Source organism: Akebia trifoliata, chromosome 12 (genome assembly GCF_017979445.1).
Source record: "Akebia trifoliata isolate Shusen 1 chromosome 12, ASM1797944v1, whole genome shotgun sequence".
In the NCBI taxonomy this organism is placed as follows: domain Eukaryota; kingdom Viridiplantae; phylum Streptophyta; class Magnoliopsida; order Ranunculales; family Lardizabalaceae; genus Akebia; species Akebia trifoliata.
This window is the reverse complement of record NC_141386.1, coordinates 19,640,258-19,656,774: the sequence shown is the minus strand read 5'-3', so window position 1 is coordinate 19,656,774 and position 16,517 is coordinate 19,640,258. Positions and strand designations below refer to the sequence as shown.

At 34.4% G+C, this 16,517-nt stretch overlaps 1 pseudogene; it reads left to right on the top strand.

Moving 5' to 3' along the window:
- Nucleotides 1-12,002: 12,002 nt before the first annotated feature.
- LOC147389033 (pentatricopeptide repeat-containing protein At1g59720, chloroplastic/mitochondrial pseudogene) lies at nt 12,003-12,506 on the top strand (annotated as a pseudogene).
- Nucleotides 12,507-16,517: the final 4,011 nt, after the last annotated feature.

Genomic DNA, 16,517 nt, shown 5'->3' with positions numbered 1-16,517 from the left:
TCATCAAGGAGACGATTTTTTCAAGATTTGGTACTCCGCGAGCTATCATAAGTGATGGTGGCTCGCATTTTTGCAACAAGATCTTTGCTGCGTTGATGAAGAAATACCTCATAACGCATAAGGTTGCCACACCTTACCACCCACAAACAAGTGGACAAGTGGAGATTTCTAACAGGGAAATAAAGACTATCTTAGAAAAAACAGTCAATCCTTCAAGGAAAGATTGGTCTTTGAGATTGAGTGATTCACTCTGGGCCTATAGGACTGCATTCAAGACACCCATAGGGATGTCTCCCTACCGGTTAGTTTTTGGCAAGGCCTGCCATCTCCCTGTAGAACTAGAACATCGTGCATATTGGGCGATCAAACGCCTCAACTTTGATTTTGATAAAGCCGGTGAGAAGCGAAAGTTACAACTAGACGAGTTAGAAGAGATTAGAAATGACTCGTATGATTGTGCCAAAAGGTACAAAGAGCGTACCAAATTCTTTCACGATAGGCACATTCTTAGGAGGAATTTCATTCCTAATCAAAAAGTTTTGTTGTATGATAATAGACTCCACCTTTTTCCTGGAAAACTTAAGTCTCGATGGACTGGCCCATATATTATCCAAACAGTTTACCCCCATAATGCTGTTGAAGTCCTTAATCCTAAGGACGGATCCACTTTTAAAGTGAATGGCCAACGTCTCAAACCGTTTCTCGAGTATGTTCCGCAGGAGGAAGTTCTTTTTCTCGATGATCCCGTCTATCAAAATTAACTATGTTTTCGTCTAGCTAAAGACGTTAAACTTAGCGCTTTTGGGAGGCAATCCATGCACTTCAAGGGACATTGTGTTAAATATCAACAGGACTATAAGGTCTTTCTCAGGTGCTATCTAACCCACTTCATTTCATTTTGTCAATTTCAATTTTACCTTTGCATGTATATTTTGAAATATTGAGGACAATATAATGTTTAAGTTTGGGGGTGTATGGGTTGGATTTCCACATATTATTTTCTTCTTTTATACAAAAAAAAAAAAAAATTGAAAAATATTTGGTTGGCAACTTTGTTGTATTTTTCTCAAAGTCTTAGCTTATATCTTTTAAGCACTTAGTGAAAATATTTAATCAGTCTTTCATTGGAAGCTATGATCTGGAGTCCCCATTTATGTTTCTCTTAGGCAAAAATTAGAGCAAAGTTATCTTTTGGTTTATAGTCACTTCTAATAAGGTTACCAAGAGTCTAGATTGTATTAAAAGAGCTTGTTACCTTCTTTCTACCTAGAGTTTAAGGAAAAACTAGGTTTGATGAACTTTGACTTCCTTGTTCAATTGGTTGGTTGATTAGAAGAAAAACAGAACTGGATTGTATACACCTTGTACAGCAACCATTGAATTAGACTGGGTACCGTGAAAAAGGCTGCCTACTTTTCTTAGAAAAATAGTGAAGAAGTAATATAAAAAATAAAAAAAAATAAAAAATAAAAAAAAAGAGAAAAAGTCAAAGATCCAAAAGTTTATGTAAAGTTTTAGTAGGGTGAAAGCCATCAAGTGTAAAAATGTGAGTATACTGGAATATCACAGATAAAGCCTCTTAGAGGTATTAAAGTGAATATCCACACTTCTCACTACCCCAGACAGGATGCTAAGTTTAGAATTAAACCCTAAGTTACTCCAGTTATTCTTGAGTAGTTAGAAGGTTGAAACTCATTTTGGGAAATCGAATCTCTTAAATTTCTAAGTTAGAATCACTATCGCTCAAAGGTCAATTTAAGTCTAAATTTTGTTGTAGAGAAATAAGGGTTGGGACTCTATACCAAGCAGTACTTCTAATTGATTGACAAAACCAAAAAAAGAGACTTGTGCTTTTCAATATAAGTTTTGATTTTGACTATTTTTACTTCAAAGTTATTTTCAAATTTTGTGGGTATATTTTCTGCAACCCCTCACGAGTCAAACTCGTCCACTAGGGGTAACCTAGCGGTTCAAGGGCTTGCTGCATTCGCTAAATGCAGTCGAGGTGCCTGCGAAAGTGGCAGTTTTATTTTCTAGGGACTAGAAAAATGTAAGTTTGGGGGTGTGATGAGTGTCTCCAAACACTCAATTATACGTACATTTTCTGGATATTTATCTTGATTTTTGTACCTATTTCTCTATATTAAGATAATAATCATAATAAGCCTCAAACCACCACGTTGCATGTTAATTAGGCTTAATTATATATAAATAAATTCATTTACTAGATAAATCTAATTACGTGTGTTTCTTGTGCAGAAAATCAACAATTTGGAATCAAAATCTCAAGGCAAAAGCATTTGGGCCCACTTTGGAATGCCCTAACACTTTGGAATGCCCTAATCCTTAACTCATATTCTCCTCTTTTGTCTTTTTGTGCAAAGAAAAGTTGAGGCTACTTTTAGACTCTTCTACACACATTTTTCTCTATAAATAGAGCCTTCATTTCTAGAGAAAGGGTCCCATCTTGGTTCTCTTATCCAAGACTCCTTTAATCTAAGGCTCTTTGCCTATTCTCTTATTTTTTGTATTTTCATTTTCTAGTTATTTTCTTTTGGTTAACTAGTCTTGTAAGAAGTAGAAGAAGAAGAAGTTGTAATTTTCTCCATGAAATGAAGAAAAGTTCTTTCATCTCTTGTCTTCCCTCTCTTGCAATGACATTAGGCTAAGTTCCCCTCCATTGGAGAGTGGAAAAGCCTAGAGCAAGTTCTTGTGTTATTTCTAATTTTATGCCTTTCTTTTATTTAAAATGCTTATGAATTCTCTTTAAGTTTCTTGCACATTTTATTCTTAATATAGATACTTTATGCTTAGATTAGATCAAGATAAAGTATGCTTAAATTAGATAATTTGTAGTAAGAAGTTTTCAAGAAATTCTACTTTGTTTTTGTTCCTTTATTTCATTTTAATTGTAAAACTTTCCGATCTAAGGAGCTAACACCAAGCCCTTATGATTGAGTTATAAAAAGGCTAGAGACTAGAAATTGCTCATTAACATGTTTTAGGTAGATCCACCTACAATGGTGTTTTAATTCATAAGTTTACTTGCTTTTAATTTCATTTACTTTAGTTTATTTTCTAGCAATTTTACACCTTCTTATAAGTTCAAAAATACAAAGAAAAACAATTTTAATTCATTTTAGTTAATTTGAATTTTATCTTCTTAGCTTAGCTCTATTCCTCATTTCTCTTGGGTTCGATCCCCTACTTGCCCCACAAGTAAGGTAAAACTAAGATTATTATTAACTCCGGTGAGAAGAACAACGATAGTCTCATCAGCACCTATCTTTGATCCTATAGGAAAGTTCCAACCAAATTGGGGAGGTCCGTTCATCATCAAGGAAATACTACCAGGAAAAGCTGTCAAGCTTCAAGATTATGATGGAATCGAATTATCAGAACCAACTAACCTTGACCAAATCAAACGATACTACATTTAAGGAGGCCATCTTTGGCCGAATCAATCCTCATATTACCCAGTTACCCAGTCCAACATATCCTTTCTCAACCCCTTTGCAGCCTTTTCAAAAAGAAAAATTATGCTTTTTCTTTCTCAGCCCGATCACTTAACCTAGGGGAGGGAAGTTTCGAACTACGTTTTGGTCTGATCCCAAAATTCTGGGGTACGTAGGCAACCTGAGAAGTTACTTCAAGCCCGACCACATTAATAAAAAAAAAATATATTTCCCACACAATAAAAAAAATCGAGAAAAAATTCAAAAGAAAAGAAATATCATTCAAAGTGGGAAAGAAAATTTAAAGAAAAAGAAATAATTTAAAAGGAAATGCCACACAAGGGGCATTTGGGTTTTTGAGCCTCAGAATCCCTTTCTTTTTATACCCAGTCCTAAGCCTACCTATAAAAGTCCTCCTAAGTACCGTGCGAAAAGTCAATGGAGATAGCAAAGCATGATCAAACAGCAACTCCAGAAGTTCAGAAGAGAAGAAAAAGATAATAAAAAAATGATAAAGCCTGCTAAGTTGAAAACCCGAAAAGGGCGACTTAGCCAAAAATTAATGCAAGCTCGCAAGGTTGAAAATCTGAAAGGACAACTTTGACAACAATCAGAGCAAAGAAAAAAAAAAGAGCTCGCTAGATTGAAAACCTGAAAAGGCGATCTAGGCAAAAGTTAGAGTAAGCTCGCTAGATCGAAAATCTGAAAAGGCGATCTAGGCAAAAGTTAGAGCAACAAAGAAAAATAGAAGAAAATCCCAAGTTGAGAGCGATCCAAGCTGAAACATCAGAAGTCCGAATAATCGAGTTCAATACTTAGCATACACTCAGAAGCCACAAGTATCTTGTCTACGATCGATCTGAAAATGTTTACTTCCCCAAGTGAACCAAGGGGGATAAGGGTGAATTCTATGATGAAACTCGAAAGGAAATAATTTTGTACTCTTGAGCCTGACTCAAAACCTTCAATAAAATTAATCAAAATTAAAAGTTGAGTCTTTATTGCGCTTGTGGTAATCAATTATTTCAAACCTTCATACAAGGGGCATTTTCTTTCTTTTTTAATGTAACTTTCCCCCCTTATACTGGGGCATTTTTTTTATGTGTTCAATTATTTTCAAGGCCATGGTCATTGTCAAACTAGAGGCATTTTGCTTTTGAGCAGTGAGATAATGAGAACCCCAAATTTAAGGTAACCCTCTTGATAACAGTTTTTCAAAAAACTCTTGAGGTTCGAAAGAAATAAAAATTCAGGTTTTAAATCTTTTTGATAAATCCTTGAGGTTCAAACAAAAGCATTTCGGATCTCACATAGGAGATATAACATTCTTTCAGTCTCCAGATTCTTTTCCAGATTCAATCATTCTTGGAATCAATCATTTCTCTTCCAGATTCATTATCTTCCAGATTTATTCGTTCTCCGGTTTGTTCTAATCAGTTTTCTCCAAAATTCATTCATTCCTCTACCAGTTTTGCTCAGTTTTCGCCAAGGGTAATCTTGGATTTTGCTCAGTTTCCGCCAAGGGTTATCTTGGATTTTGCTCAGTTGCCGCCAAGGGTTATCTTGGATTTTGCTCAGTCTCCGCCAAGGGTTATCTTGGATTTTGCTCAGTTGCCGCCAAGGGTTATCTTGGATTTTGCTCAGTTTCCGCCAAGGGTTAACTTGGATTTTGCTCAGTTGCCGCCAAGGGTTCTCTTGGATTTTGCTCAGTTGCCGCCAAGGGTTATCTTGGATTTTGCTCAATCTCCGCCAAGGGTTATCTTGGATTTTGCTCAGTCTCCGCCAGGGGTTATCTTGGATTTTGCTCAGTTTCCGCTAGGGGTTATCTTGGATTATGCTCAGTTGCCGCCAAGGGTTATATTGGATTTTGCTCAGTTTCCGCCAAGGGTTATCTTGGATTTTGCTCAGTTTTCGCCAAGGGTTATCTTGGATTTTGTTCAGATGTCGCCAAGGGTTATCTTGGATTTTGCTCAGTTATCGTCAAGGGTTTTCTCGAAATTTTACTCAAATTATGCCTAGTTTATGCTCAGTCTATGCTCAATTTATGATCAGGTTTTACTCAATTTTCACAGTACACACACTTGCACATTTGCACTTTTCAGTAAAGGAGAATTTTTTAAAATTCAAGGATCTGACACTGTCAGTGAGAGTTTGCGCTCAAGGACCTGACAACTTTTTGATTCGGGGAGAGCTTTACCCTCAAGGATCCGAACACCCTGACGAATTGCTAAATCAGGCTGCAAAATGAACTGTCACTAGCTTTGCCATTCAAATATCGCACTATCTACCAAAATAGATTTGCTATCTAATTTGCTTCAACCCTCTTCCAAAGAGGGGCATCTGTAGACACCCCATTTTTGCACTCGCCTGATTAATCAACTCGTCAATCCGATTGCAATGATTCCCAATGATGGATGTGTATTCCGTTGCTTTATTTTGTTACCAGATATGTTTCAGAAATCCGGATGAGGTATCTCGAATTGACAAAATCTTAGAAACCGCGCTACGCTAGGAAAATACGACCCTAGAAACATAGAAATCATCATCTTGCAGACCAAAAAGAACTTCACGATAAAAATCACTAAAAAATTACCAAATTACCAAAATACCCCTAACATCAAAACAACCCTAGAGCCTACATTACGCTTAGGAAAACTCTCTCAAACATATAAAATAACAAATCAAAAACAAATAAATCATTTCGCCAATTTTAACAGAATTTGACAAAATTACGAAAATGCCCCTCATAAAGTTTACAATCATTTCACACAAAAAAACTTCATAAATGATACAAACTAATATTTCCATTGAATTCCTTACGAAAAATCGATTCTAAAACATCCTGGAACATAAAAAACCGACTAAAAACGTGAAAAGTCCTCTCGAGGGGCAAAACGGTAATTTCACAATTTTCATGATAAAAAATTCTGAAATTAATAAATAAAATATTAAATAATTAAATTTAAACATTAATGAAATTAATTTAAAAATTGGAACTAAAAAATCGATCAATCGGACTTTCAGGTAAAATTGTTGAGGGTTCGTGGGATATTTCTTTAAGGACCCCTCCATTTGGGGGTCCAAAGAATTAAAGATATTTTAGAGGGGGGTTCTCCAAAAATTAAAAGTTTATCAAGCAAGACTGAAGTCAAGGTATTAAAGTCAATCAAGTGAGACTGAAGTCAAAATTAAAGTCAATTAAGCAAGACTGAAGTCAAGATATTAAAAGTCAATCAATTAAGACTGAAGTCAAAACATAAAAGTCAATAAAATAAGACCAAAAGTCATAATAGAATTCTAATTAAATAATAACTCTATCTAATAGAGTTCTAATTAAAACACAATTCTACCTAAAACAATTTTAACTAAAACACAACTCTAATTAAAAGATCTCTAATTAAACACTAACTCTATCCAAATCAACCCCTAAAAACATTTATAAATAGAGGTCCTCACACCCTATTTTCGTATCAAATCATAAACCCTAAGAGAAGTAGGTCTAGAAGCTCCCCTAGCCCCCCATAAACCCTAGTTTTAGAGCCCCAACTCCTTACCTAACATCCCTCCTTCAATTTTAGTCTACAAAAACACCTAAAATCCCTCCAAAAACACCTCCAAATCCGCAACAAACTTGAAGAGTTCAGATCCAAAAACAAGGAGATACCTTGATCTAGGAGATCCGAAGTCAAATCCGGAGACAGAACGAAGCAAGGGAGTACAGTACAAGGAGCTCTTTTTGTCAGATCTGAGGGAACAAAATCCTTGCTATCGGAAAGGTATGTAATTTTTTTATTTTTATCTAGGTTTTTAACAATGTGATATATTTGGGAAGTTAGTAGAGACCGGCTTTGGCCAGGCGGGGTTGGTGCCTAACACCTTCCAACCCCGTAACATGATCCCCGAATTCAGATTTTTTGTGGTAGATTAGTTCTTTTTATCCATGTTAGAGTCAGTTTGGTTCATAGACCACAATAACTAGGTGGCAACTCCCAAACCTCAAGGGTCAAAAGCGGATCCGCGTACCCCGCGAATCGAGGGCGCTTTCACACACGTGCTCTATACCTACCTCACCAAGCTCTGAATCTGAAACTAAAAAAATGGAGAAGAAAATTATGAGTAACAATGGTTATCCAGTAGGGAAGCAAACAATTTCTGCCAATAATCTCTCCTAACATGAACGAATAAATATACTGAATTATTTTAAATATGCAAATTTATACTGAAGAAATTATGATTAACTGGTACATATAACTAGGGATGAGCAACTAAACATTTTAAAAATCACATTACATAGATCAGCAGTACTCACTATAACATTCTCTTTTTATACAAATCTAATTGATCAAATGGAAACATTAAACATGCATTTCATTTTATATATCAAAATAAGGTAACAAATACATAATACACAATGGTGGAGTAGTAGAATTAGAGAGTTGGGATTCACGACTGGATCGCTCCCAGTCGGGACATGATGTTTCATAATAAAGTATTAGTTCCTGATTTTGTGACTGGTCGTTGTTTACCATACTTGTGAGACCATTTATTCAGCTTAGACTGACCATTTGACGTGATCGTAAGTAATAGGTCTCTTTTCGATATGTCAGAACGTTCGACTATTAAAGATTGTTAGTGATAACTGACTAATCATCTTCGTTTATGCCTATCAGGCGTGCATGTGATTTCTAAATATACAAACCATTCGTATACGATCACCTTTATATTATAAATTCACTGGTAAAGATAGAGAAGAATAAACTTAGATTCCAATTGTGATTCCACTCTCATACGTGTCCCACACCACATATGAGCTTGGTGGTCCCTGCCGTACATCCCAAGATAGTATACCACTCCGGATGATATGACGCACTATCCCTTCAGGTATTCACAGACTCTTTAACAGCTCACAAGATAGCTACATATATATATAGATATCATTTTCATTTGAAAATAAAAGAGAAATTAATAATATAAGGTTGAGAATGGATATCTAGTTTCTTTCATGCAACTGTAGCTACCTGGCCTAAAATAAATAATAGAACTTGGAACCTCTAGACCAACATAATTTAAATAAATATGAAACCAATCATTATCCCTGGATATCCCTTTACCAACCTACATACAACATTATAATGTAAAATGCAAACATCAACCTTCGGGTGTAATTCTTACATTTTACCGTTTCATCCCCTTTTTCCTATTTTCATAGTTTTTAATCTTTCAAAAAGAAATATTCACTTTCTGATATTCATCAACTCAATAATAATTCATTGAATACTAAACCATTTTTTCAACTATGAAATTCATTTTTTCCAATAACATTGAAAAAAATACAAAACTTAGATCAAAATGGGATCCAAGCAGTACACAAGACCCAACTGACGAAAATAACCTGATGAAATATCCTACCCACATATAATTTGTTATAAAATACAATTAAACATATCAAATATATAAGTTCTGGTATGAATTTGAAATAATCAACTGAATTTTATATTTTTTGAAATGCATCACAAATTTTTTATAAAATCCTAAATGCAATTTTCATAATCTACGATTACTAATAGAAATTGAGAGTTCCTTACAATCTATAGGCGACGGAATTGAAGTACGTGCGCAAAAATTGAGGCAATCAATACGGAAATCGAGGTGATTCAAACTTCGAAATAACTGATTTTCTAATATAATCCAGTGGTTTCGAAGATCTCGACGCCATCGTCCTTTCTCCCTTCTGCCATGAAAGATGATTTGATCTTGAAATGAATGAAATCCGATGTCGACATTGCGAAACTCCCGTATATATATATACGACTATTTTTTTATGATACGGGGCGATGTAGACATCCTTTTGTTGCACTCGCCTAATTAATCAATTTGTCAACCCAATTGCAACAGTTCCCAATGATGGATTCCGTTGTTATATTTTGTTCCTAGATAAATTTCAGAAATTCGGATGAGGTATCTCAAACTAACAAAACTGTAGAAACCACGCTACGCTAAGAAAATATAAGCTCAAAAACATAGAAATCATCATCTTACAAACAAAAAGAAGTTTCACGATAAAAATCACCAAAAAATGACCAAATTACCAAAATATCCCTAACCTCAAAATAATCATAGAGCTTACATTACGCTTAAGAAAATCCTTTCAAACACATAAAACAACAAATCAAAATCAAATAAATAATTTCACCAATTTTCACAAAATTCAACAAAATTACGAAAATACCCCTCATAAAGTTCACAACCATTTCGCACAAAAAAATCATAAATGACACAAACCAATACTCCCATTGAATTACTTATAAAAAATTGATTCTGAAACATCTTGAAACATTGAAAAACGACTTAAAACGTAAAAAGTCCTCTCCGAGGGCAAAACGATAATTTTACAATTTTAATAATTAAAAATTCTGAAATTAATAATTAAAACATTAATTAATGTAAAGTGAAATCCTAATTAAAATTAAAATTTTAAGTCAAGTCAATCAAGTAAGACTCAAGTCAAAATCCTAAAATAAAGTCAATCAAGTGAGACTTAAGTCAAAACCACCCTAAAATCAAGTCAATCAAGTGAGACTTAAGTCAAAACCCTAAAATCAAGTCAATCAAGTGAGACTTAAGTCAAAGTCCTAAATTCTAGTTAATCAAGTGAGACTTAAGTCAAAATCCTAATCAATCTAATAAAACCAAAGTCAAAACCCTAATAGAATTCTAATTAAACTCAAAAACTATCTAAAAGATTTCTAATTAAACTCTAAAATTATCTAAAAGAAAACCTAATTAAACTCTAAAACTATCTAATAGAATTCTAATTAAACTATAAAATTATCTAATGTAATTCTAATTAAATACTAACTCTATTTAAAAATAATTCTAATTAAAACTAACTCTATCTAAAATAATTATAATTAAACACTAACTCTATCTAAAAAGTACTTTAAAAAATCTATAAATAAGGGTCCCTACAATTTATTTTCGTATCTAAAAATAAACCCTAAGAAAAGTAAGTCAAAAAGCTTCCCTAGCCTCCCATAAAACCTAATTTTGAAGTCCCAACTCCTTACCTAAGATCCATACCCCAACTTTAGCTCAAAAAATACTTAGAAATCCTTCAAAAACACCCATAAATTTATAAACAAATCAGAAATATTCAGATCTAAGAAGGAGGTACTTCGTCTTGGAGGTCTGAAGCGAATCCAGTGATAGAATGAAGCAAGGAATACTATATGATGAGCTGTTCTATTAGATCTGAGGGAATAAAATCATTGCGTTGCAAAGGTAAATATTTTTATTTATTTTTTATTATTATTTAGGTCTTTTTAGCAATTAATCATTTTTGAGAATTAGTAGAGACCGATGTTTGTCGGGCGGGGATGGTGCCTAACACCTTCCAACCCCGTAATGTGATCCCTGGACTCAGTATTTTTTAGTAGATTAGTTATTTGTTTATCTGTTTCGAGTCAATGTTCGGTTCCTAGACCTTAATAACTAGGTGGTGGCTCCCAAACTTCAAAGTCAAAAACGGATCCGCACACCCCGTGGATCAAGGGCGCTTTCAGTGGCGACTCCGTTGGGGATTATTGAGGATCAGACTTGAAAAGCCCCAAGTATGGGATGCATTGTCAGTAGGAACTTTTTTTATATTTTATTCTTAGTTATTTGTTTATTTTATTTTTTTTTATCATTCTTTTTTACTTAATTATGGATCATTTGTTTAGATTTTGAATACTTTGTTTTGGCACATTTTCATGGTTCAATCTAGGATCATTCGGAATGACCTTAAATAATGCAGGATGCCAAGAGGATAATAGTGTGAAAAAAATGGTTGTTGAACCATTCTCATTATTTGGTTTATTTTTATATATTTTGGGTTGTATTATCTTTTCTTGGTATTATTTAGATTGATTTTGAGTATGTCATTTTGGAGTATCACTTTTTATGATTTAATCTAGGGTCATTTTGGGATGACCCTAAATAATGAAAGATTCAAATTGACATAAATTGAGGATGGAATTATGGTCGTTGGAATGTGAGTTATGGATTTTTTTTTTTTTTAAATTTGGATGAATTTTTTTAGCACATTACTAGACATAGGCGGCGAGTTGTGAAAATAAATTATTTGTGAGTAATGTGATAAGAAATAAAAAAAATTTCCTTTTTTAATGTTGTTCGTGATGAGGAGAGTATTTCAAGAAAAAAATAAAAAAAATAAAAAATCAGAAAAAAATATATATATATTTTTAAGTGTGGTGTGCTGCTAGTAAAAAAACGTTTTTACTTTTTTTTATCTTCTTCCCCAATGGAAAACAGAACGAAAAATAGCAAAAGAGGGATGCCTCATCTCTTTCTCTCTCTCTCTTTCTTTCTCTTTCTCTTATTCCCTTTTTTTCCTCCATTCGATCCTCTACCCGAACGAATAAACCCATGTGATGTCTTTGTTAAAAAAAAAACCATCTCTCTCTTCTCCAAAGCTACAAGACCCCTGAACAACTTAAACAAATACATGCTTCAACTATCTAAACAGGTTCCTTTTACCAAATCTCCATGTCCTCTCGAATTTTAGCTCTATATTCTGACCCAAAAATTGGAAATCTTGAGTCAGCTAGATCTATTTTCGACCCAATTGAAGAACCCAATTCTTTTTCTTGGAACACTATTATTAAATGCTATGTGGAGAACCATCATTCTGAAGAAGCAATCATTCTTTTTTGTGGATTTCTTCATGAATCGACGCTCGTGCCAGATAATTTCACTCTGCCATCAGTTCTCAAGGGTTGTGCCCGTTTATGTGCAATTGAGGAAGGCAGGCAGATTCATGGGTTGATTTTGAAAATGGGGTTTGGATTTGATATCTATGTGCAGAGCAGTTTGGTTAGTTTATATTCAAAATGCAGAGATATTGTTTCGGCTCGAATTGTATTTGATAGAATGGGTGATAAAGATTTGGTTTCTTGGACTTCTTTAATTGATGGGTATGTGAAATTTGGATCGTTTGAGCTTGCTCAGAGTTTGTTCGATGAAATGCCTGAGAAGGATTCTTTTTCTTGAACTGTTTTGATTGATGGGTACTCAAAATGTAAGAAGATTTTTTCTTTTTTTTTTATAAAACAAGAATCAATTGGGTGTTAGTTCTATTTTGGGATCACTCGAACGGAAGGCTATGGGTTTAAACAGTTTTGGAAATTTTTCTTAATTAATTTGGAGTAAAAAAAAAATTAGTGGATCCCACAAGAAACCATGGTTCAATGAGTTTTTTTTATTGTGGAGAAATTGTGGTTGCTTGGTTGATCTCATCTTGGGCTAATCCTAGCACACCAATTGCTACTTGCAATACACCAATCTATATTTAAACAGTTATTTATTTTTCAAAAGAATTGGTGTATTGTAAGTAAATGTTGGAGTGTTAATAATTCTTTTAATCTCAATATGTATAGGGTCATCCAAAGCGATCCTCGATTGGACCATAATAATAATAATAATAATAATAAATCTTTGTTCTAGTTCATTTTTTTAATAAAAAAGTTAGGGTGAATTTTTTTTTTAGGTGAGTTAACTTAGGTGAACTCATCCTCCATCACGAGAAGAGCTAATTGTATGCTACTTATTTGAGTGATTTTTACCATAATGTGTTGCTATGATACCTCAATTCTCAATGTAATGAGTCGAGTTGACTCATTTAAAGTTATTGGTTTCATACAATTTATTTGTTCCCATATATTCTCTCGATATGATATAATGATGTTCCATGTAATATTTTTTTTTAATGTTGGATGATGTTGAATATTATGAGGTGAGTTAAGTCAATAAATTCACGTTTAAATAGGTCACGTGCTACATTAGGGTGCATGATTTCCTTTTGATACCCGATTGATGTGATCATATCCCTTGGATATATTGATTGATTAAACCATTGAGTCTAACATGTTAATTGTTTAATTCTAATTAATTGATTGGCTTGGATTGATTGATTGATTTTAATTTCTGCTGATTAGCATGCTATGACTTTTGATAATCTTTTGATATTTACATTTGTTATGATTGTGGCCCATGTATCTGAAAAATACCCCGGGCACATCTCACCCTATTTTGCACACACCACTAACACGTTTACCACTTTGCACGCTTGCATGTCCCAATATAGCCAACGTGACACTAGTGCGTAGCCCGGTCTCTTCAGAGATGCGACGTCATTCATGAAAATCACAACTCCAATCATGTACCTTAGGGTATATAAAACTGGGGCATTAGTACTGTTTGATCAGGTGACTCTGAAAGGTATATCGATGCACCGAGGCTGGAGCGACCTAAGCCTTTTGTCCTATTGTAAGCCACATAGTCACATGTCCCGATTGCCAACGTAGTACTAGTACGTGGTCGATCCCCTTGTGGGATGCCAAACCATTTATGAAAGCTACAACCCTAGACTCGTACCTATAGGAATATCAAAGATAATCCAAGTACATCAATTGCACTTCTTGGTCAAAATCGGTGCCTAAGCGAGATCCTATCCCATTGAACCCTACTGTACGAGGGGGATAGACTACGTCTACTCTAGACGAGAGGTATTTAAGAGGGTCTTTGCTTAACATCGTGCGCCACCTCTCAACTGGGGATCAAACTGACTGCTTTTGGCTTCAAAGAAGTGGGTTGGAGTTTTAGATTATCGCCTATACAGTATATCAAACCAAGTCACCACGTATCGTCTGATTGAATACTCTTGAGAGGTATACAGGTGCACTTGGGTAAGAGTGGCCAGATAAATTGCATTGCATGTAGTGAACCTAGAGTCTAGAAACCTCCCTATAGGCCACGACTCGAACTTATCGTGGGTGTTCCCGGGTTGCTAATAGAAATGGACTTCACAAAATATTGAGATCAGAAAACTACTATTTTATCCTCAAGATCAATTTTTTGTTTAACCTAGTTCGAACCTACCATGTCATTGGGTGCACCTACCTAATAAAGAATCTATTTTAATTGTGACAATGATTAATAACGACCCAGTCCATCTCGATCCAACAATCACGATGGTTGAACCATTCAAATCAAAGTGGTATTCAAACTTTTTTCTAATTTGGGTCTCAATCCATTTAAAAGAAGAAAAATATTTTCCAAAAGAAAGTGAGGAAAAATGATATTATTCTTTCATGAAAAATGATTTACAAAAAATATAATTTTTTTGCATGGACCTTGAAAATTTTCTTAAATATGTTTATAAAAAATTTATTTTTTGCATGGATTTTGAAAAATTATCAAAATGTATTTTTCTAAAAAGAAAATGACTTGTAAAAAATAATAAGATTTGTGAAAGTTTTTATTCAATGAAAACATTATTTGTCAATGATTTTCCAGATTGCAATAAAATTATTTTCCTTCTAAATAATCATTACATGAATGAATTGGTGCACAAAATTTGATAAAATCTCAGGGTTCATTTAAAATGTTATCAAGAGGTAACCCTGAAATTGGTAGTCCACCTTTGATGAAGTTACAAGGTTATCATTGCACCTAAGCTAAATCGTTCACCATTTTGTTATGGTCACTAGTTTGGTCAGTTAAAATGAACGTCAACACCAAGTGAATCGTCAGAAATGACCCCAAAATCTTTCAAAATTACACAGTGCCTCAGTCCTTGTCAAGCCCATTGTGGGTTGTCTTGAGTTTTCATGAGTTATTCGGGTTAGCTCGAGTCCTTTTTTTCAATGTCATGTTTTCTTTAGATCGAATCTACTCTTTTTCTATTGAGTCGAGTTAGTTTATCGAGTCTATAGAGGTTTCTGTCGCCCCATCTGAATTTGATCGGATAAAAGGAAATTTTTGAATACCTCGAGCGCATTAACGAATTAACTAATAATCTAGCCCCGAGGATAGATTTTTATCTTGAACAAGAAGATAATGGTCAGGCTCAACCTTTAATTGAAAAAGCAAATGTCATTGACCTCGGAATAAAAAACAATTCCTAGAGAAATTCAGATAGAAACCATCATATCCTCTCAAAGGAACACGAAGAGATAATGGATTTACTCAGAAATTTCAAAAGATTTGTTCGGGTGGTCTGATGAGGATATATTAGGTGCAAGCTTGGGTGTTGTTCAACACGGAATAGATACTCGCCCAATGAGATGAAAATATCGATAGAATGTATCATTGTTATCCTCACAGCATCTTGAGTTGCAAATCACATATTATCAGTCGATATGGGGGTATCTTTTGAACTAATTCTCTAATAATGGGTTGTACTTCAAAGCTTAAGTCATTACTCTGTGTTCAAAGTTCAAGATCTGGCATCACAAATCATCCCCTTACCGTCATCAGATTAATGGAGCGGTTGAAGCAGCTAGTAAGAGTCTCAAGATAATCATTGTGAAAATGTGTCAATCGTACCAAGATTGGGGGTGTCGTATTTCAGTCTTTCACTGGAATTATTCCCTACTTTCTAGTATATGATATGGAAGCAATCTTACCAGTTGAAATGGAAATCCCGTATCTCAAGGTCTTGATGGAAAGTCAATTGCTAAAAACAGACTAGGCTCGTCATTGGGTACGAAGAGCTAAACCAGATATAAAAAAAAACCTATAAGTTATGTACCACGTGTAAACTTATCAAAGAAGAGTCACTTACAAGAAAGTCAAAATTCACCACTTACAAGTCAAGGATTTATCCATCAAACTTCAAAGAAAATTGAGTATTTATCCTAAACCATAGGAGGATGTCTGAACCCAATCGAAGAGATTCATTCATTAAGAAAATACTGCTTAAAAAAATGTCAGATTTCAAGACCATGATGGAATTGAATTACCAGAACCAACCAACCTTGACCAAATCAAACGGTACTACATTTAAGCCATCTTTGGCCGAATCAAATTTTCTGCTACCCAGTTCAATATCTCCTTTTTCGGCCCTTTGCAGCCTTTTCAAAAAAAAATGATGATGTTTTTTTCTTTCTCAGCCCGATTACCCAACCTAGGGGAGGAAAAAATTCGAACTACGTTTTGGTCTGATCCCAAAATTCTGGGGTACGTAGGCAACCTGAGAAGTTACTTTAGGCCCGACCACAT